The 24,077-nt window shown below is 38.7% G+C and overlaps 1 protein-coding gene across 3 annotated transcripts in view; it reads left to right on the top strand.

The window, feature by feature from the left end:
* JMJD1C (jumonji domain containing 1C) overlaps positions 1 to 24,077 on the top strand; it is a 551,993-nt gene that overhangs the window by 330,470 nt on the left and 197,446 nt on the right. For 2 of the 3 annotated variants that reach the window (XM_053692266.1, XM_053692265.1), the window contains exon 1: positions 24,072 to 24,077. This exon is cut by the window's right edge. The exons of the other annotated variant lie outside the window; for it this stretch is intronic. The gene's annotated coding sequence lies outside the window, so the exon portion shown is untranslated. Of the gene's footprint in view, positions 1 to 24,071 lie in introns of those variants that run through there. 3 annotated transcript variants of the gene reach the window in all.

The following is a 24,077-nucleotide window of genomic DNA, read 5'->3' as shown; positions in this document are numbered from 1 at the left end:
ATATGTGTTTATCCCTTTTGCATGTGGTTAAACACGTAGCATTGTAGGGTCGCTAGCAGTAAAATGACAGGCTCTGATATTCCTACGTTAACATATGTTTTCAAGCTATGGACATTTCAGAGATTCTTACCTAAGTGGCTTAAAACAAAGGGTTGATAAATATAGTGAATGTCATATTTAACTAAAAGCATTTTGCAAACATGTATGCAGTGCTCTTATGTCGGAGTATGCACGAGTACCTGGTTTTAGTGCACGTGATTGCATATGCTAGGCGGGGATCTGTGTGTACTAGAAGGGTTGTTACTGAATGAGTGGATATGTTTTTCAGAAGCATTGTTACTAATTATTTTAATCAAATTTGAAATGCACTATTGTACATTTTTAAATTTGTTTTTCACACCCCTTTAAGTTGTGTGTGGCAATATTTTTAGCCTAGAAGAGTGTTGTAACAGCAGCGATCTAAAATATTCAAAAAAATGTGGGAAGTAGTGCATCCTTCATAATCACGCCTCAGGGTTTTATCTTGGTAAATTGCCAGTTACTGATATAGGTACACGTGCCGTTTCCAGTTAAAATGTCTACATTGCTCCATATGTGTATAATCGGAACATTCATTAAAACTTAAACGCATGTACCTTAGTTAAAGGGACATAAAAAGCACAATCTTTCCCCCACGATTCAGACACAGCACATAATTAAAAAAAAAAACTTTACATTTTATTTCTTTTATCAAATTTGCTACGTCCTCATGGTATCCTTTGTTGAAAGCAGGTAGGTAGGCTCAGGAGTTTGTATGTATCTTCTGCACTATATAACAGCAGTTTTGCAAGAATATTATATACTGGCAAAAAGCACTAGATAGCAGGAGTTTTTCCTACTATGTAATGACACGTGCACGCTTCCTATCTATATATGCTCTTCAACAAAGAATACTATGCGAATGAAGCAAAAATTATATAATTAAATAGGAATTTATTTATTTTTGAAATTATATTCTCTGTCTGAATCACAAAAGATAAAAAAAAAAAATTGGTTTCCCTTTTATACATCGCCCCCAGTCATCATGTTCATAGTAGAATTGTTACAGGTAGGGTGTTCTGCCACACTGTCCCTCCAAAGTGAAACCAGGTACTTCAAAGACTGTCCATGGTTGCTTCAACACCTTGCCCAGTCTTCTCCTCTCACTTAGCTGTGTCTCCACCCACAAGTCTTCCTTACACAGCCTCTACCTCCCTGACCCGCAAGAAATCTGGGAATGCTTGGGTACTTTCGCTTATATAATTAAAAAATAAAATCATCAATAGTTTTCTATGGTACATTCCAATCATACTATTATAACACAATTTTGAAATGACAACCGTTTGCATTTGCCCAGTGCCGATATCTGTGCTTACCACCAGCATACAGTGGATTTATATGTCCCTTTAAAGGGCCACTGTAAGTAAATATTTTCTATGCCTGTTACTAACTAACTACCTCAAATACGCTTTTTATCAATAGCATTTCATTAACATATCTCTACCGTATATCAGAAATCTTGTCTGCAAATTTAATTGTTTTCCAAACCCACTCCGTGGGTATCCTTTGCTCTGTACCAATCCGTTTACAATACCTAGGTTTCAAAATGGCGCTTTAAACACAAAGTTATTGGTTTAAGTATTTTGAACACTCAGTGCTGAAAATAGTGGGCAGGATAAAGTGACATCATCGGCGAATAAAAGATATAACTTTTAGAACGTTATGAAACTTCGTTTTGGAGAAAATATAGGTCAGTAGGTTTTAATTAATGTTTATTAACTTTAATATGTTAGTTGTTTAGCTTAAAAATTATAACAGAAAGTAATCCTTTAAATATTTGAGTTGGCTTTCTAATCCACCTTTCTCATGCCCTTTAAATAATAATATTGCTGTTGCTCTTACCACTCTAAATGGTAATTCTACCTACTGCCAGCCAAGGCTGGATTGGCCTACCAGAATAACAGGAGATTTCCCGGTGGGCTGCAGCAGCTGGGGCTAGCCAGCTACAATATAAAAAAAGTGTGTTGTAACGCTGGTGAGGAAATGCAGCTGTATCACTCACCTCTCGTTTCTCCTCTGAGATCTACATATTATACAAGTATTTCCTGGTAAATTTTATTTCCTAGACCATGTACCCTTTTAGTTGCCCTCTCTTGAATGCTTTCTAGTGTCTAGTCAGAAAAATGGACCATGTGCATTCTATGGACTCAACAGAAAATCAGGCTGGTTTTTAATTTTTTCCAGAGCTGCTTTTATTCCCAGCCCGGTCCTGCTGACAACCTGTGTAGCAAAATTGTGCTACAATTTTCTGCTGAAACTCTAAATCAGGAATATTAAAGGGACAGGAAACCCCCAACTTATTTTGTGATTCAGATAAAACATACCATTTTAATCAACTTTTCTATTTTACTTCTATTATAAGATTTTCTTAATTATCTTGTTATTCTTTGCTTAAAGGGACAATGTACCCAATTTTTTTCTTTTGTAATTCAGATAGAGCATGCAGTTTTAAGCAACTTTCTAATTTACTCCTATTATCAATTTTTCTTTGTTCTCTTGCTATCATTATTTGAAAAAGAAGGCATCTAAGCTTTTTTTTTGTTTCAGTACTCTGGACAGCACTTTTTTATTGGTGGATTAATTTATCCACCAATCAGCAAGGACAACCCAGGTTGTTCACCAAAATGGGCCGGCATCTAAACTTACATTCTTGCATTTCAAATAAAGATACCAAGAGAATGAAGAAAATTTGATAATAGGAGTAAATTAGAAAGTTGCTTAAAATTTCATGCTCAATGTGAATCACGAAATAAATATTTTGGGTACAGTGTCCCTTTAATGAACACTGACAGCTAGCTGAACATTTCTAATTAGCCAATCACAAGAGACAAAAGTGTCCAAACACCAATCAGCAGCTAGCTCCCACTAGTGTTGGATATCTACATATTCTTTTTCAACAAGGGATACTAAAAGAACAAAGCACATTTGAAAATAGCAGTGAATTTAAGTGTCTTAAAATGAGATGCTCTATCTGAATCATGCAAGTTTAATTTTGACTTTCCTACTCTTCTAGCCAATTTAGTTACAGAATGTCTTGTTTATACTCCTTCAGTGCACATAGAACTCCTGATGATTTATTCTGCACTAGAACTTAAGTATAAATAAAATGCAGACTCAGTGCTATTTGCACAACAGACATCTGAAGGCTTCAAGCCAACATAGTAATTGAAGGTCAGGCTGGAAGCCTAAGTACAGCTCAGTGAGTAGTTGGAATCTGTAGAAGAGACTGATAGTGACAGAACAAAAGGAGCTCTGTTTAACTGAAGGTTTTATAAATTCCTCTTAACAGTTTTATTCCTCCTTTCTGACCTATAAACAGAAACAGTGAATAGTTGTAACAGTTACATAAGAATATCTATGTACATATATACATACAGGGCGGGGAATTTCCACTAGTCTACTAGCCCAGTATTAGTAATTGAGAGAGATGTGTGAGAGTCAACTCTGTTCCCTATATTCCTGTATTTTCCCTTCATACTAAACTATATGCGTACAGGTGGCCCTTGTTTTACAACGGTTCAATTTACACCGTTTCAGAATAACAACCTCTTTTTCCAGTCATGTGACTGCTATTGAAAAACATTGAGAAGCAGTGCATTTATTAAAATAGCCAGTAGGTGGCGATGTCCGCTTGTGTTGCAGCAAAGCCAAGCAAGCTGAAATTTATAAGTTTAACCAGACCTGAGCTATAGAGCAGATTTCAAAGGAACAAGATCTTCCTGTCTATAAATCAGTCCAGATTGGAATGCATAGAAAGAACTGTTTGCAGAAAAATGCAAGTGAAGTCTGTGTTGTGTGATTATTTTATTAGGTTTATAATGCTGTTTAGCAAATGTTTTTGTTCATTTAACTTAGTTTAATTATATAATCTGTGTTGTGTGATTATTTTATTAGGTTTATAATGCTGTTTAGCATTTAAAGTCTTCATTTCAAAGCTTTAAAAATAATGTATTAGGTGTTACTTATGACAATTTTGAGAGGGGCCTGGAACCTATCTCCCTCACTTCACATTGACTTACATTATAAACTGGGTTTTAATTTACAACGGTTTCGATTTACAACCATTCATTCTGGAACCTAACCCTGGCATAAACTGAGGGCTACCTGTATAAGAATATGTACGCGCTTACAAACAAATATATGTATGTGTGTGTAAATATATTTGTACCTTACAAAATGGGCTGTGACGCCCAATAAATTGTGGTGGTGGTGGCGGCCCTGTTTCTTAGCAAGGTCTGAGTCTAACCTAACTGTGCCAGACTTAGTTGTCTGTTGGTATTTGTATCCTTCTCTTTGTTTCGCTGCTTGTGTGGATTACCCAGACCTGAACCCATGAAAGTAAGGTCCATTGAATGTGGTTAAAGTGCTTATGAGCAGAAATGATTTACTCCCTGGATTGCCTGTTGTCTTTGGTCAGTCAAGGTGCTAAATCATTGTTTAAAGACATACAGTAATACACAGGCATTATTTAAAATTGTCTAATGTGTGTGTGTGTATGTATATGTATATATATATATATATATATATATATATGTTGCGGGTCGGCGAGGCACCTTCCTTGAACTTCCCTAGGAGGAGGCAAAGAAATAGTGTAGATAGGGGAATTACATTACTTCAGGCTTTATCTACAACCGCTTGGGTAATGTCAGTTTTAAAATGTTATATTTAGGAAAAACAACTTTGATATATAATTGCATTATTTATTTGCCCCCTTTTCATGTAATTGAGGATTTCCTAAATCTTAGTCCTGAAAATGCACACTGCAGCCTTCATAAGTCTAGCCATGCTACATATGTTTCCCTAATTGGCTTCAGCCAATAACAAATGCAAAACAATACAGTTTTACTAACATAATGACCTTGTCTAACCTAGTAAGCTACAGACTGAAGCCCAGATTGGCTCCTCCAAATAAAGAAAGTGGTTGATGGAGTTTGGCTATTGAAAAACAATTGCAGCAAACACGTTAATTTATTTTAAAAATCTTTAGAATTGGCTGATGTCACGCTATAGCACTGGTTTTCAAACCTGTCCTCAATCCTCACCAATAGGCCACATTTTCAGGATTACCTTGGATGAGAGCAGGTAAAATAACCATGTTTCCTAATCAGCAGATTATTTCACCTGTGCTCTAGGTCAGACATCATCAAAAATGGCCTGTTAGGGAGGCCTGCGGACAGGTATGAAAACCATTTCTCTATAGTAACAGAAATGTCTTGCAATTTACAAGATGTTTACTGTCCCTTTAAAGGGACATCAACTCAAACATTTTCTTTCATGATTCTGATAGAGTATACCATTTTAAACAACTTTACAATTTACTTCTATTAAATTATTATTATCAAATGTTATCCTTTTTGAAAAGCATGAATGTAAGTTCAGGAGTGTGCACATGCCTACAGTACTATATGGCAGCAGTTTTGCAACAATATTATACATTAGAAAGAGCACTAGATGGCAGGAGTATTTCCTGTCATGTAGTTCTCCAGGCATGTGCACGCTACCTATCTAGATATCTCCAACAAAGAATAACTAGAGAATGAAGCAAATTTGATGATAGAAGTAAATTGGAAACATTTTTTAAAATTGTATTCTCTATCTGAATCAATTAAGAAATATTTTGGGTATCACGTCCCTTTAAGGATTAACGGTTGCCATCCCATGTGACCAAATTTCCCCATTTAGGTTAACATACAAAGATGTTTGCCCTAGAAGTATTAGGTTTATTTAAAATAGTAGTTTTGCCCAAACTCATATATAATTTATGTTCTTTTCCGAGTTAACCAGAATTTGATATTTGAACAACACAGACTGTTCTGTTCAAGTGAAAACTCACTTTGTATGGATGGAAATCACTGGTATACTGGATCTTGTTCAAATATAGAAAATAGTACAGTAGGTATTTGTTATTAATATAAAAGCAAAAATCCCAGCATTTTATGTTTGTATTTTATCTTAGCCAAAAAGCATTGAGAAGTTGATATTATACGGTAAAGAAAATACACGTCAGGACAGGAATAAGTTAATATTTAAAGATGTATCAGGTCACCATGAAGCATAGATTACTGTTTCAAAGGCTCTGAACTCTCCAGAGACAAAGGTGCAAAGTGCAAGTCCGCTGTACTCTGATAGCCTGCAGAAGCTGACTTTGTTTTTAAAGGCACGCTGTCACATGATGATCTATGTGAGCTAGAGGGAAAGATAAACATATATATATGGTGTTAACATCAAAAGCTGCCATTTAACTTTGTGTTATTTTTGCCAGTTTTTTCAAGGAATGACAAATTTATATCAAACTGAGGAGTCAACCAAATTTTTATAGAATATAAAGTAAGAGTATATATATTTTAGACATGTGCATTCATACTTTTCGGGAGGATATAAATGCAGAAGACGGTGTCTCTTTACGAAGCAAACCCAGATGTTAGTGTATTGCACTTTTACAAGAAGAAATATGGCTCAGGAAAGATATAACTAGGGAAAAAAAATGCACTCTAGATTTAACACACTTTTAAAGGGACACTAAACCCAAATTTTTTCTTTAATGATTCAGATAGAGCAATTTTAAACAACTTTTTAATTTACTCCTATTATCACATTTTCTTCGTTCTCTTGCTGTCTTTATTTAAAAAGCAGGAATGTAAAGCTTAAGAGACAGACCATTTTTGGTTGAGAACCTGCGTTATGCTTGCTTATTGGTTTGCTAAATGTATCTACCAATAAGAAAATGCTATCCATGGTGCTGAACCTAAAATGGGCTGCCTCCAAAGCTTTAAATTCCTGCTTTTTAGATAAAGATAGCAAGAGAACAAAGAAAAATTGATGATAGGAGTAAATTAAAAAGTTGCTTAAAAGTGCTGCTGTGTCTGACTCATGAAAGAAATAATTTGGGTTTAGTATCCGTTTAGTATCTCTAAGTTTAATGCGAGACGTTTTTGGGCAATTACCCCTTCCCTAGACAACCACAAATTGATACAAAGGGCTTGATTTAACAAGCCCTTCTCCTCCCTTCGACTGCAGGTTTTCACAAGAGAACCTGCAGTCAGAATTTATCAGCAGCAGTCATCAGACCACTGCTTCCCTACCCACATCTCCACCTCTTAGGTCCGACTGGGGAGATTGACTGCTCCTGCCCGCGCATGATTGGCTGTGCATGGGCAGGGGGTGGTTGCACGTGAGTGCAAAATAGCTCTCATGTGCAATGTTAAATTTGGACAGCGGATTGCTGCCCGCCAGAGTAGAGCTCAGAGGGACAGGGGCACATATGTCCGACCCTGTCCACCCTTGATTGATAAATTGAGCCCAAAATAAACTTATATGTGATAACAAACTCCTCCCATCAAAATTGACAGCCAATCACAGTCTATAATATAAAGCACACAATTAAATAAGCTACACCTGACCAATACAAATAATATCAAATATAAATCTATATCTTGCATAGTGACAGAGGAAATACTCAATGCAAACTCATGTCACTCGTAGCTAGAAAGAAGTGTAAAGTGTGACAAACATAAATCATACCTAAACATAAGAATATGGGTAATACGTTTATAGATGGTTTTAACGATCATAATGGAGAGCTGCTTACCGGACCGAACTGTGGTTTGTATAAGCCAATAGTTTCACGTCACAAATCAATCGTATAACTACACCTATACCCATGCTGCCCACAATTTTCAACGTGTGGATCTGTGTTAACGCCCCTCTATATGCCCATGTTTACGCCTTGGAGTTATGATGTAGTATATGATGAAGTATAGCCACGCCCCCTGTATCTCCCTGAAAGTGTTTGGCATTTGGTCCAGTAAGCAACTCTCTCTATTATGATTGTTAAAACCATCTATGAACTGAGTTACCCATATTCTTCTGTTTAGGTCAAATGCATTTTATTAGGTAGAATACAAGAAGAAAGTCATGCGTAATTGAAAACAACTGTAAATCATATTTAAATAGATTTCAAATAAAATGACGTACCAAAAGTAACAAACTCCATGGTATTGAATTGTAATTTTGGGCGAAACCTGTTTCGAAAGTGTAAACTCTAGTGTTTCTTTTGATCAAAGGTACAGTAAACACCTTGAAATTCCAATATTGTTTGCAGTATTTCAATAGATTAACATCAGCAAAGCCTGTAGAAAACTTGTTTGCTGCAGTTGTTTTTCTGTCCACCACGTTCTGTATTTGGAGGAGCCAGTCTGGACTTGGCAAAGCTTGCCACTGTTAGTGTGTTAACAAATCTCTATTGTCTGGCTTTGGCAGAAAAGATAAGAACTACAAATTAGGAACATATATGTGGAAAGGTTAGGCTTATAAAGCCTACCTACCATGTGATCTTTCGGTTTTCTGCACTAGAAAATCCACAATTACAGAAAAAGTAAATAATTTAATTTAATAACTAACCTAATAACTTTAAATCGTATGACCTCTGGTGTGGCCATCTAAAATATTCCAAGGGAAGAACTCTGGGTCTTTCTCAAGAAACAATGGTAAAAGCATTTGTTCTTAGTCAAATTAAAAGGAACAAGAAACCCTCATTTTTTCCTTTCATGATTCAAATAGAGCATGTCATTTTAAACAACCTTTTAGTTTTCTTTTATCATCAAATGTGCTTTGTTCTCTTGGTATCCTTTGTTAAAGGAGCAGCAATGTACTACCAAGAGCTAGCTAAACACATTGGCTGAGCCAATGACTAGAGGCAAATATGTGCAGCCACCAATCAACAGCCAACTCCAAATCGTTTATTGCTGCTTCGAAGCCTACTTAGGTATGCTTTTCATCAAAGGATACCAAAAGAATGAAGCAAATTAGATAATAGAAGTAAATTGGATGGGTTCTTTAGCACTCCTTACTCAACCTGAATCATTAAAATTCAATTTTGACTTTACTTTTCCTTTAAAGAAAAAACAGGCTAAATCAGAGTACGCTATATTTTTTTATGAGCAATTATTAAAAATTGTACAGCAGATTACATTTATAGTTTCATGTCTCTTTATTTTTTAAATACAAACCTGTATAGTTTTTAAAGTTTGTGATAACATTTGTTCTAAATTTTAGTAGCATATAAACAAGGAAAATATATTCTTTTCAAATTCAATATTTCTAATTAGTACTAATAGGCACATAAGGGCAAGGAATGCTTGGAACAGAAGCCATTGTAGATTAACGCTGTTGAGAATAAATGAGGTATTTCCAACACGTGTTTAATCTTTTTGTTACAATGTCCTATTCTGGCATCTGAAGACATTTAAACCTTTGATGGACTTGTGTTTGCAACACAAATTGTTTGAATCTTTTTTTTTTTAATTGCTTTTACTGGGGGATGTCCAGGTCTGTGCCTATTTGGGTCACTAACATGTAATTAATGGTTTCTGGCATAACATGGGAAATCACAGGCTACTGGGAATGTCACAGGCTACTGGGAATGCCATTAGAAAAGAAGTTTGACAAAAAACTTACACAATCTTGTTGCCAGACATTTTTTTTATTTGTATACATTTTTAATGCTTGAAAAAATTAACCTTAAAGCGGCATGAAGCCCAAAATATTTTCTTTCCTGATTGATACAGCATGTGATTTTAAACAACTTTTCAATGTACTTCTGATATATTTATTTTGCTTTGTTCTCTTGATATCCTTAGTTGGAAAGCATACCTAGCTAGACTCAGGAGTAGCAATGCACTACTGGGAGCTAGCTGCTGATTGGTGGTTCACCGTATGTGTTCAGCTAGCTTCCAGTTCTGCTTTTCTGCTCCTTCAACAAAGGGTACCAAGAGAATAAAGCAAATGTTATGAGAGAGGTAAATTAGAAAGTTGTTTAAAATGGTATGCTCTGTCTGAATTATGAAAGAAACATTTGGGGTTTTGTGTCTCTTTAAGCTGTCTCACCTATTCCCAAATGTATTGTTCTTGGTTGAATTCCAAATTTATTAAAGGGACACTGAACCCACATTTTTTCTATTGTGATTCAGACAGAGCATGCAATTTTAAGCAACTTTCTAATTTACTCCTATTATCAAATCATTTTCATTCTCTTAGTATCTTTATTTGAAATGCAAGAATGTAAGTTTAGATGCCGGCCCATTTTTGGTGAACACACTGCGTTGTTCTTGCTGATTGGTGGATAAATTCACCTACCAATAAACAAGTGCTTTCCATGGTCTGAACCAAAAAATAGCTTAGATGCCTTCTTTTTCAAATAAAGAAAGCAAGAGAACAAAGAAAAATTGATAATAGGAGTAAATTAGAAAGTTGTTTAAAATTGCATGCTCTATCTGAATCACAAAAAAAAAAAAAAAAAAAAAAAAAAAAAAAAAAAAAAAAAATCTTTTTGGGTTCAGTGTCCCTTTAACCATATTTTCATCCAAGCCCAAAAACATGCCTGCCTGCATGTCTCTGTCTCTCTCTCACACAAACAAAGGGGCACCTCATAGCGTAATTCGTATAGAAAGTAAAACAAATAGAAAATGCCAGTTGGGTCACTCACATTTGTGTAGGCACGTTGAGCAGCAGAACATAATGCATCTTTCCAATAAGGCATATCAGTTGTGATGATGGATAGTCTTGAAAAAGGTCCAAATGAGGACCGAAATGTCGACTAAATGTAAAGTTTGAATACTTAAGCTGTTTAATAAAAATAGAAGATTTGGCTATAAATTAAGTCCTGTAAGTGCCTCCTTTACAGAAGACATGTTTATCCTATAAAATATATGCATGTAGGCACCCCGGCAATCTGGCATGTGACTTGAATACAAGGAATGCATGGACTGTATAGCTCTTGGATATATAGATATATATATATATATATATATATATGTATATATATATATATACTGTATGTGTGTGTATATATATATATATATATATATATATATATATATATAAACACACAGAAAAAGTCCAGCACTCACTCACAAATATTTTTTTTGTAATTTTCCCTGTTTGGGCCTTGCACCCAGGCCTGACTGGGGTTAACTGCTTGTGGCTCTGGTAACAGTGCAGCTTCCTGAGAGTGCTGGTTTGCACCCAGGGCTGTGCATGTTGCAGGGTCATAGGATGTGTACCCGGTCCGGCCTGAGAGTGCTGACCCCACCCCCGTGTTTTGTATATGTTTGGGGAAATTACATAAGCCTGTGCACCCTCCATTTTTTCACAGTTGCTTTTTTTTCACAGTTGTTTGATTGTGAGCCTGCATTGTGTGGCTGGTTAGGGACCCAGGTTTATTGGAAGAAACCTTGACGAGGTACCTGGGCTTTTCCCATTTGGCCAGATGCGGTAACTAATTCTTCCATTGCTGCTTTTTATCTTAGTTGAGAGCTTGTGAGTGAGTGCTGGACTTTTTCTGTGTGTTTATATTAAAATATTTTTTTGTAATTTTCCCTGTTTGGGCCTTGCACCCAGGCCTGACTGGGGTTAACTGCTTGTGGCTCTGGTAACAGTGCAGCTTCCTGAGAGTGCTGGTTTGCACCCAGGGCTGTGCATGTTGCAGGGTCATAGGATGTGTACCCGGTCCGGCCTGAGAGTGCTGACCCCACCCCCGTGTTTTGTATATGTTTGGGGAAATTACATAAGCCTGTGCACCCTCCATTTTTTCACAGTTGCTTTTTTTCACAGTTGTTTGATTGTGAGCCTGCATTGTGTGGCTGGTTAGGGACCCAGGTTTATTGGAAGAAACCTTGACGAGGTACCTGGGCTTTTCCCATTTGGCCAGATGCGGTAACTAATTCTTCCATTGCTGCTTTTTATCTTAGTTGAGAGCTTGTGAGTGAGTGCTGGACTTTTTCTGTGTGTTTATATTAAAATATTTTTTTGTAATTTTCCCTGTTTGGGCCTTGCACCCAGGCCTGACTGGGGTTAACTGCTTGTGGCTCTGGTAACAGTGCAGCTTCCTGAGAGTGCTGGTTTGCACCCAGGGCTGTGCATGTTGCAGGGTCATAGGATGTGTACCCGGTCCGGCCTGAGAGTGCTGACCCCACCCCCGTGTTTTGTGTATATATATATATATATATATATATATATATATAATCAATAAAAAATTTCCAGTTCAGCCCACCAATGGACAGCTTGCCTGGGTGCAAGGATGCAAATTCAAATAGAAGCCAAAAGATGTACTCTCAGGACTTTTTCAAAACCAATTTAATGGAACGTTTTCGGGGTTCACAACCATGCTGATGAAGGGGTTGTGAACCCCGAAAACGTTCCATTAAATCACCTCATAGCGTAACTCATATCTAAAGTCAAATAGAAAAATCCCATTTAGGTCACTAATATTTGTGTAGGCACTATAAATGTAATAGTGCCATTTAAACCCCTTTGTGGCAAAATAATAGTGGTCACATGTAAACACTATTAGTAAAAATGAAATCACGCGATTGTTGATGCGATTGTGTGATTTCAAGGCCGGGGTCAGATCGTGGTGGACTGCCTACGCTGCTAGGCATGCCCTCGCCAGGCCGATCCTTGCCTTTATCAAAGAGGGAAGCCTTATATGGTAGGAAGTTCCATGCCGTCCTAACCGCCTTGAAGCCAATCGCGGTTAGGATGGCATGGAATGTCCTAATGGCGTAAAGGGGTTACCCATCTGTCCCAGTTCAGGGAATTCTGCACAGTCCCATGACAAGCTGGGGGAAGACCAAAGGTAGCTTGAGTGGTGTGCACACATGGAGGCATACCGACTTCTAAGTCTAACCTGCGTTTTTAGCACGGTTGAGTATATGAGTTTGGCAACTTTCTAATGTACTCCTATTATCAATTTTTCTTTGTTCTCACGTTATCTTGATTTGAAAAAGCAGTAATAAAAGGTTAGGAGCCGGCCCATTTTTAGTTCAGCACCTTGGTAGAGCTTGCTGATTGGTTTGCTACATTTAGCCACAAATCAGCAAGTGCTACCCATGTGCTGAACAAAAAAAGGTCCGGCTCTAAAGCTTACAGTACTGCTTTTTCAAATCAAGATAGCATGAGAACAAAGAAAAATTGAAAATAGGAGTAAATTAGAAAGGTGCTAAAAATCTCATGCTCTATCTGAATCATGAAAAGAAATAATTGGGTTTAATATCCCTTTAAAGAATATTATCTACAGAATATTATCACCTTCTTGTGCACTTGCTAGGCTAAATATTATCTGAATTTATAAGAGTACAAAGGTTCTGCATTTCCTTTTCTGAAGCGTTGATAAATAATCTGTTTAAATGTTCTGTAAAATACTTAGAATACAAACTGTGTCACGTAAAGCACACATTCCGTATGGTGGTACAGTATCTACATTTTCACTTTGTGGGTCAAGGGGAGAGTCTTAGAGCCCAGGTTTTATTATAGCATGTGACTAAGGGAGCACGTTTCAAATATTAATAGAAACACAAATGAAATACAAGTGATCTAATGTTTAGTCATCTGAATTTGTATTATCCTGTGAAGACAGTTCACAGGTTTACTCTTCATTAAAGGGACATTAAACCGCTCTTACTTTTGTTTAAAATATTTTGCTTCCCCCCCCACACTCCCTAGAGAGGCCAAGAAAGCAAATGCTCATACCTAAGTTTTTAAAATGCATCAAATTGCCTAAAACAACTATCTGATTTGCAGCATTTTGAAAACCTAGGATACATATCTTGCTTTTTGGCCTCTGTGGAGACCAGATTAGAAGAACGTTTTTATACACAAAAACAAGAGCCTTTTAATGTCCCTTTAACAGAACACAGGGAAGATTTTTGGATTTAATACTAAATTGTGAAGGACACGTCAAAAATGGTTGCCCCTTTTGCCCTCTACAACTGTAAAACAGGCCATAGAGATGTGCACATGCCTATTATATCTAATGTGCACAGTGATTATTCTCTTTAACGGAATAAAATTTTTAAAACCTTGACATTTCTATTCCAGGCATTGCTGAAAATCTTATTAGAGGACATATTGCTTTAAAAAAATATAAGGGCCAGATTAATGTGCACAACTTGTTACTGTGTTCCACATTCAGGGTGCTGTGGGGTGACACACAACGATATAGGAAGTCAGTTGGCTTCCTGCATATGCACTATGACCAAGGGTGTGAGAAACAACCTGGATCTTCTAAAGATGTGATCAGACATCTGTACGTGATTATACGTCAATAATGTCATTAAAGCCTAAGAGCATGTGATATATTTGTACACATCCAGATGGTTCTTAACTGATTAAATATTTTGTAGCAGGTGTGTCCAAAGGTTAGATCAGGATGTTCATGTAAAACTCAAGATTATGCTGTGATTTCTAATTTTCTTCTCAGTCAGTATAAAGTATATTTTGCATCACGATAGTGGACTGCAGTAAAAAGAAACGCTCACAAATTACCCAGAAAAGTAGATCTCATCTCACTTAAAGGATCAGTCAACACTGTAGATTTGCATAATCGACAAATGCAAGATAAGACAATGCAATAGCACTTAGTGTGAACTTCAAATGAGTAGTAAAAAAAAATTCTGACAATTTTAAAAGTTATGTCTTTTTCCACACACCCCTGTACCATGTGACAGCCATCAGCCAATCACAAATGCATACACGTACCATGTGATATCAATCAGCCATTTACAAATGCATACACACTTATTCTTGCACATGCTCAGTAGGATCTGGTGACTCAAAAAGTTTAAATATAAAAAGACTGTGCACATTTTGTTAATAGAAGTACATTAGAAAGTTGTTTAAAATTGTATGCTCTATCTGAATAATGAAAGTTTAATTTTGATAAAGTGTCTCTTTAAGTATGGACATCCAAGTTCTACAGTATGCAAATTTACCTGATATGTTTATGGAACACTTTTTTTTCTCATTAGAAAACATTTGGGATTTTGCACTTTTTCCAAAAATGTATGTTGTTCACGATTTCTCAAATTTTAATTATTGTGCTCATCTACAATTTGCTGGATTGTAACAGCACTTTACAATTTGTTATTATTGGGGCCTAGGATTATTTTATGAATAGTTACTGTCTGTTGGCAGTTACAGTTAAAGGGACAGGAAACCCCAAAAATGTAAGTCACAATTTGGATAGAACATACTGTTTTAAACAACTTTCCAATTTACTTCTATTATAAAATTTGCTTCATTATCTTGTTATCCTTTGCTGAATGAGCATTGATGTACTACTGTACTGCTGAACACATCTAGCTAGCCAATCACAAGAGACAAATGTGTGCAGGCACCAATCGGCAGCTGGCTCCCACTAGTGTAGAATATGTGCGTTATTCTTTTTCAGCAAGGGATACCAAGAGAACAAAGCACATTTGAAAGTAGAAGTGAATTTAAGTGTCTTAAAATTACATTCTCTATCTGAGTCACACTAGTTTAATTTTGCCTTTCCTATCCCTTTAAATCATTATTGTAATGGTAGTTGTACCATCATTGTTAAAGGGATATTAAAGGGGCAGTATACACTGATTTTCATATAACTGCATGTAATAGACACAACTATAAAGAATAATATGCACAGCTACTGATATAAAAATCCAGTTTAAAACCATTTAAAAACTTACTTAGAAGCTTCCAGTTTAGCTCAGTTTAAAAGGTTACTGGAACACCCACTGCAAGTGGAAATAGCAGACACTCCCCCCTCCCCCTTCCTTTGCATATGAAAAGAGTAGGTATACGTCGGTATTCTCCTAAAGCTTTGGGCATGGTTAGGAGTCTGAAAATCAGAGCAATGTTATTTAAAAATAGGCAAAACTATCCATTTTAAAAAAACAAAACTGTATGGGCTATATAAATGGATCAACTACAAAACATGTATGCAAAGAAAAATCTAGTGTATTATGTCCCTTTAAATAATACAAATAATTACCCCATTAAAAGGTTTGACTGTGCATCGTGAGAAAAGATTAGCGATGCACTTTTATTGTTTGTTTTGCCTGAAATTTAAATCTGAAACAAAATGTAGTTTCTCCAACATAGGTGTGTCCGGTCCACGGCGTCATCCTTACTTGTGGGATATTCTCTTCCCCAACAGGAAATGGCAAAGAGCCCAGCAAAGCTGGTCACATGATCCCTCCTAGGCTCCGCCTACCCCAGTCATTCTCTTTGCCGTTGTACAGGCAACATCTCCACGGAGATGGCTTAGAGTTTTTTAGTGTTTAACTGTAGTTTTTCATTATTCAATCAAGAGTTTGTTATTTTCAAATAGTGCTGGTACGTACTATTTACTCAGAAACAGAAAAGAGATGAAGAATTCTGTTTGTATGAGGAAAATGATTTTAGCAACCGTAACTAAAATCCATGGCTGTTCCACACAGGACTGTTGAGAGCAATTAACTTCAGTTGGGGGAACAGTTTGCAGTCTCTTGCTGCTTGAGGTATGACACATTCTAACAAGACGATGTAATGCTGGAAGCTGTCATTTTCCCTATGGGATCCGGTAAGCCATGTTTATTACGATTGTAAATAAGGGCTTCACAAGGGCTTATTTAAACTGTAGACTTTTTTTGGGCTAAATCGATCGATATTAACACTTATTTAGCCTTGAGGAATCATTTATTCTGGGTATTTTGATTTAATAATATCGGCAGGCACTGTTTTAGACACCTTATTCTTTAGGGGCTTTCCCAAAGCATAGGCAGAGTCTCATTTTCGCGCCGGTGTTGCGCACTTGTTTTTGAGAGGCATGGCATGCAGTCGCATGTGAGAGGAGCTCTGATACTTATAAAAGACTTCTGAAGGCGTCATTTGGTATCGTATTCCCCTTTGGGTTTGGTTGGGTCTCAGCAAAGCAGATACCAGGGACTGTAAAGGGGTTTAAAGCTTAAAACGGCTCCGGTTCCGTTATTTTAAGGGTTAAAGCTTCCAAAATTGGTGTGCAATATTTTCAAGGCTTTAAGACGCTGTGGTGAAAATTTGGTGAATTTTGAACAATTCCTTCATGTTTTTTCGCAATTGCAGTAATAAAGTGTGTTCAGTTTAAAATTTAAAGTGACAGTAACGGTTTTATTTTAAAACGTTTTTTGTACTTTCTGATCAAGTTTATGCCTGTTTAACATGTCTGAACTACCAGATAGACTGTGTTCTGAATGTGGGGAAGCCAGAATTCCTATTCATTTAAATAAATGTGATTTATGTGATAATGACAATGATGCCCAAGATGATTCCTCAAGTGAGGGGAGTAAGCATGGTACTGCATCATTCCCTCCTTCGTCTACACGAGTCTTGCCCACTCAGGAGGCCCCTAGTACATCTAGCGCGCCAATTCTCCTTACTATGCAACAATTAACGGCTGTAATGGATAATTCTGTCAAAAACATTTTAGCCAAAATGAACCCTTGTCAGCGTAAGCGTGGCTGCTCTGTTTTAGTTACTGAAGAGCATGACGACGCTGATATTAATATCTCTGAAGGGCCCCTAACCCAATCTGAGGGGGCCAGGGAGGTTTTGTCTGAGGGAGAAATTACTGATTTAGGGAACATTTCTCAGCAGGCTGAATCTGATGTGATTACATTTAAATTTAAATTGGAACATCTCCGCATTTTGCTTAAGGAGGTATTATCCACTCTGGATGATTGTGAAAATTTAGTCATCCCAGAGAAACTATGTAAAATGGACAAGTTCCTAGAGGTGCCGGGGCTCCCAGAAGCTTTTCCTATACCCAAGCGGGTGGCGGACATTGTTAATAAAGAATGGGAAAGGCCCGGTATTCCTTTCGTCCCTCCCCCCATATTTAAAAAATTGTTTCCTATGGTCGACCCCAGAAAGGACTTATGGCAGTCAGTCCCCAAGGTCGAGGGAGCGGTTTCTACTTTAAACAAACGCACCACTATTCCCATAGAGGATAGTTGTGCTTTCAAAGATCCTATGGATAAAAAATTAGAAGGTTTGCTTAAAAAGATGTTTGTTCAGCAGGGTTACCTTCTACAACCCATTTCATGCATTGTCCCTGTCACTACAGCCGCATATTTCTGGTTTGATGAACTGCTTAAGGTGCTCGATAGTGACTCTCCTCCTTATGAGGAGATTATGGACAGAATCAATGCTCTCAAATTGGCTAATTCTTTCACTCTAGACGCCTCTTTGCAATTGGCTAAGTTAGCGGCTAAGAACTCTGGGTTTGCTATTGTGGCGCGCAGAGCGCTTTGGTTGAAATCTTGGTCGGCTGATGCGTCTTCCAAGAACAAGCTACTAAACATTCCTTTCAAGGGGAAAACGCTGTTTGGTCCTGACTTGAAAGAGATTATCTCTGATATCACTGGGGGTAAGGGCCACGCCCTTCCTCAGGATCGGCCCTTCAAGGCAAAAAATAGACCTAATTTTCGTCCCTTTCGTAAAAACGGACCAGCCCAAGGTGTTACGTCCTCTAAGCAAGAGGGTAATACTTCTCAGGCCAAGCCAGCTTGGAGACCAATGCAAGGCTGGAACAAGGGAAAGCAGGCCAAGAAACCTGCCACTGTTACTAAGACAGCATGAAATATTGGCCCCCGATCCGGGACCGGATCTGGTGGGGGGCAGACTCTCTCTCTTCGCTCAGGCTTGGGCAAGAGATGTTCTGGATCCTTGGGCGCTAGAAATAGTCTCCCAGGGTTATCTTCTGGAATTCAAGGGACTTCCCCCAAGGGGGAGGTTCCACAAGTCGCAGTTGTCTTCAGACCACATAAAAAGACAGGCGTTCTTACATTGTGTAGAAGACCTGTTAAAAATGGGAGTGATTCATCCTGTTCCATTAAGAGAACAAGGGATGGGGTTCTACTCCAATCTGTTCATAGTTCCCAAAAAAGAGGGAACGTTCAGACCAATCCTAGATCTCAAGATCTTAAACAAATTTCTCAAGGTCCCATCGTTCAAGATGGAAACCATTCGAACTATCCTTCCTTCCATCCAGGAAGGTCAATTTATGACCACGGTGGATTTAAAGGATGCGTATCTACACATTCCTATCCACAAGGAACATCATCGGTTCCTAAGGTTTGCATTCCTGGACAAACATTACCAGTTCGTGGCGCTTCCTTTCGGATTAGCCACTGCTCCAAGGATTTTCACAAAGGTACTAGGGTCCCTTCTAGCGGTGCTAAGACCAAGGGGCATTGCAGTAGTACCTTACCTGGACGACATTCTGATTCAAGCGTCGTCCCTTCCTCAAGCAAAGGCTCACACGGACATTGTCCTGGCCTTTCTCAGATCTCACGGCTGGAAAGTGAACGTGGAAAAGAGTTCTCTATCCCCGTCAACAAGGGTTCCCTTCTTGGGAACAATTATAGACTCCTTAGAAATGAGGATCTTTCTAACAGAGGCCAGAAAAACAAAGCTTCTGGACTCTTGTCGGATACTTCATTCCGTTCCTCTTCCTTCCATAGCTCAGTGCATGGAAGTGATCGGGTTGATGGTGGCGGCGATGGACATAGTTCCTTTTGCGCGCATTCATCTAAGACCATTACAACTGTGCATGCTCAGTCAGTGGAATGGGGACTATACAGACTTGTCTCCGAAGATACAAGTAAATCAGAGGACCAGAGACTCACTCCGTTGGTGGCTGTCCCTGGACAATCTGTCTCAAGGGATGATGTTCCACAGACCAGAGTGGGTCATTGTCACGACCGACGCCAGTCTGATAGGCTGGGGCGCGGTCTGGGGATCCCTGAAAGCTCAGGGTCTTTGGTCTCGGGAAGAATCTCTTCTACCGATAAATATTCTGGAACTGAGAGCGATATTCAATGCGCTCCAGGCCTGGCCCCAGCTTGCGAGGACCAGGTTCATACGGTTTCAATCAGACAACATGACGACTGTTGCGTACATCAACCATCAGGGGGGAACAAGGAGTTCCCTAGCGATGGAAGAAGTAACCAAAATTATTCTTTGGGCGGAGTCTCACTCCTGCCACCTGTCTGCTATCCACATCCCAGGAGTGGAAAATTGGGAAGCGGATTTTCTGAGTCGTCAGACATTGCATCCGGGGGAGTGGGAACTCCATCCGGAAATCTTTGCCCAAGTCACTCACCTGTGGGGCATTCCAGACATGGATCTGATGGCCTCTCGTCAGAACTTCAAAGTTCCTTGCTACGGGGCCAGATCCAGGGATCCCAAGGCGGCTCTAGTGGATGCACTAGTAGCACCTTGGACCTTCAAACTAGCTTATGTGTTCCCGCCATTTCCTCTCATCCCCAGGCTGATAGCCAGGATCAAGCAGGAGAGGGCGTCGGTGATCTTGATAGCTCCTGCGTGGCCACGCAGGACTTGGTATGCAGATCTGGTGAATATGTCATCGGCTCCACCTTGGAAGCTACCTTTGAGACGAGACCTTCTTGTTCAGGGTCCGTTCGAACATCCGAATCTGGTTTCACTCCAGCTGACTGCTTGGAGATTGAACGCTTGATTTTATCGAAGCGAGGATTCTCAGATTCTGTGATCGATACTCTTGTTCAGGCCAGAAAGCCTGTGACTAGAAAGATTTACCACAAAATTTGGAAAAAATATATCTGTTGGTGTGAATCTAAAGGATTCCCTTGGGACAAGGTTAAGATTCCTAGGATTCTATCCTTCCTTCAAGAAGGATTGGAAAAAGGATTATCTGCAAGTTCCCTGAAGGGACAGATTTCTGCCTTGTCGGTATTACTTCACAAAAAGCTGGCAGCTGTGCCAGATGTTCAAGCCTTTGTTCAGGCTCTGGTTAGAATCAAGCCTGTTTACAAACCTTTGACTCCTCCTTGGAGTCTCAATTTAGTTCTTTCAGTTCTTCAGGGGGTTCCGTTTGAACCCTTACATTCCGTTGATATTAAGTTATTATCTTGGAAAGTTTTGTTTTTAGTTGCGATTTCTTCTGCTAGAAGAGTCTCAGAATTATCTGCTCTGCAGTGTTCTCCTCCTTATCTGGTGTTCCATGCAGATAAGGTGGTTTTACGTACTAAACCTGGTTTTCTTCCAAAAGTTGTTTCTAACAAAAACATTAACCAGGAGATTATCGTACCTTCTCTGTGTCCAAAACCAGTTTCAAAGAAGGAACGTTTGTTGCACAATTTGGATGTTGTTCGCGCTCTAAAATTCTATTTAGATGCTACAAAGGATTTTAGACAAACATCTTCCTTGTTTGTTGTTTATTCAGGTAAAAGGAGAGGTCAAAAAGCAACTTCTACCTCTCTCTCTTTTTGGATTAAAAGCATCATCAGATTGGCTTACGAGACTGCCGGACGGCAGCCTCCCGAAAGAATCACAGCTCATTCCACTAGGGCTGTGGCTTCCACATGGGCCTTCAAGAACGAGGCTTCTGTTGATCAGATATGTAGGGCAGCGACTTGGTCTTCACTGCACACTTTTACCAAATTTTACAAGTTTGATACTTTTGCTTCTTCTGAGGCTATTTTTGGGAGAAAGGTTTTGCAAGCCGTGGTGCCTTCCATTTAGGTGACCTGATTTGCTCCCTCCCTTCATCCGTGTCCTAAAGCTTTGGTATTGGTTCCCACAAGTAAGGATGACGCCGTGGACCGGACACACCTATGTTGGAGAAAACAGAATTTATGTTTACCTGATAAATTTCTTTCTCCAACGGTGTGTCCGGTCCACGGCCCGCCCTGGTTTTTTTAATCAGGTCTGATATTTTATTTTCTTTAACTACAGTCACCACGGTACCATATGGTTTCTCCTATGCAAATATTCCTCCTTAACGTCGGTCGAATGACTGGGGTAGGCGGAGCCTAGGAGGGATCATGTGACCAGCTTTGCTGGGCTCTTTGCCATTTCCTGTTGGGGAAGAGAATATCCCACAAGTAAGGATGACGCCGTGGACCGGACACACCGTTGGAGAAAGAAATTTATCAGGTAAACATAAATTCTGTTTTTTTCCCATTGCCCCTTAGAGAGGCTGGAGTGCAGTCTGTGGAATTCAGAACCCTGACCTTCCCACATGTTGCAGAATGATGGATAGATATATGGAAGAGCTGACTTTTATCTTTCCTTAGACACATGAACGCCAATTTTTTTTGTTCATAATTCAGATAGATCATGCAATTTTAAAATGTATGTCTATTATCAAATTTTCTTCTTTCTCTTGGTATTCTTTGTTGAAAAGAAGGGAGGCAAGCTCCGGAGTGTGCATGTGTCTGCAACGCTATGTGGCAGCCATTTTGCAAGAAGTGTATGCTCAGTTTGAATGAGGAAAGAAAACAATTTGATTTGATGTCCCTTCAATTATTGGCTACAACTAAAGAGGAAAAGATAACAATCAAGGGTTTTTTAAAAGGTGTGTGTGAGATCGACTGGGGAAAAAAAAGCTAATTTTTGAACAATAAATATAAATCCTTTTAAAACGTGTATTTTATATACAGATCTTTTACGACGCAATGATTAATTTATGGTGCATCTATACAAATAGTTTAATTTTACTTTATATTTTGTATATAATTTTTCTTTTATAAAATCATTCCTTTCTCTTTATAACAGCCGTGACCCACTATCTCTTAGGGCTAGATTTATCATGCTGTCCCTGTCCGCCGCAGCTCGCCTCTGGCGGGGAGCGAATTTGCACGGAGGAATTTACCATTGCACACAAGCGCTATTTTGCATTTGCGTGCAATCCTTCCCGCGCACAGCCAATCACATGCGGGCAGGAGCTGTCAATCTCCCTAGTCGGACTAGACCGCAGAGATTTCATTTTACCACCTTAGAGGTGGTGAAAGGTTAGGAAAGCGGCAGTCTTATGACCGCTGCTTGTTAAATACGGCAAGCAGGTTCTCTTGTGAGAGCCTGCAACCGTAGGGGCTCAAAGGCTGGCGAAAACCTTTGATAAATCAACCCCTTAGTGATGCTATTCACCCCATTGTCAATTTTATAATAGTGGTAAGAAGCCTTCATGGCGAGTGTTCAGTGATTATGCACCTCTTTGTGGTACAGGATAACATAGATCTCATCCCAGCACCATTTATCCTCTGCATCTTGCCAGGGGGTCGCGGTTGCTGTTACTTAGTTCCATTCCAAGCCATCAGAATTAATATGAAACGTGAAATAGCTTTTCAAATTGAAACCTTTGAATCCATTTGTCAAAAACCCTCAATGACCATGTATTACAAGGTTTTCAAATGCATTTGTGGCACATTTGCATCCCTGTACCTTGTATGGGGGAAATTTGACATGGTATTCTAATGAATAAGAAAATATTATTTAAGAGTTTTCAAATTCTACCCTTTGGACCAGTGGGAAGTCAAAATTTTGCTGTGGCCCTCAGATGTCTTTGAGCCTACTTAGCTGCTGATAGATAAGTACATATCTGTGTTCTAGCTTGATTAACTAAAAAACTAGTGTTAAAAGCCTACCCACCAACTGGCACCCATGCAACCTCTGAACCTGGCAGTGGGCACATATACAATGTGCTGATCTTGGCATTTAATAAAAAACAAAAAAGCTAAATCAACCTTTATGTTAAAACTTACTATTTACAGTTATGTTGAATTAGCTGTCATGTTTTGCTTTTGCCCCTTATATGTGTAGAAAAAAAACGGTGCTATCCCTAAAACATTTTATTTTGTAACTTAATTTTGGCATTTTATGGTCTTCAAATTCAAGCTTATTTATCAAATTCAAATGAAATTGAGAGCAAGTCAGAAAAAAATCACCTGAGATTCCATAATTGTGTGGCATAATGGTATAATATAGACCACCTTACACCCTTTATGGGTCATTTTGCATGGTAAAAAGTTGTGTTATCATTTTAATATAAGCAGCATAGCAGACAAGGGGGGTGTAAGCTGTCAAAGGGGGGCAACTGAAGACATGTATGGTAATGGTTGTAAATAAAACAATATATAATCGCAGTGCAGCACGTTAAAGGTTAAAAAGTGAGTTTATTATTATGCTTCCCATGAAAGCTAAGCAGTAAAGTTGAGCTGTCAGTCTCGCCCCCAGGTCTGGCTTTGTCTGCCAGCCAGAATATTATGACCTTCCTCTCTGAAGCCTCCTCCTCCTTCCCCAACCGGCCAAATGAGTAATCAGTAATGTGACCCGCCTGGAAGTGACTCCATCAGCACCTGTGACGGCAGATTAGTTACAGCACACACAGATCAGCCACCCCC

Source organism: Bombina bombina, chromosome 9 (assembly GCF_027579735.1).
Source record: "Bombina bombina isolate aBomBom1 chromosome 9, aBomBom1.pri, whole genome shotgun sequence".
Classification (NCBI taxonomy): Eukaryota; Metazoa; Chordata; class Amphibia; order Anura; family Bombinatoridae; genus Bombina; species Bombina bombina.
Note: the sequence above shows the minus strand (reverse complement) of the source record. Positions and strands in the feature narration are given on the sequence as shown.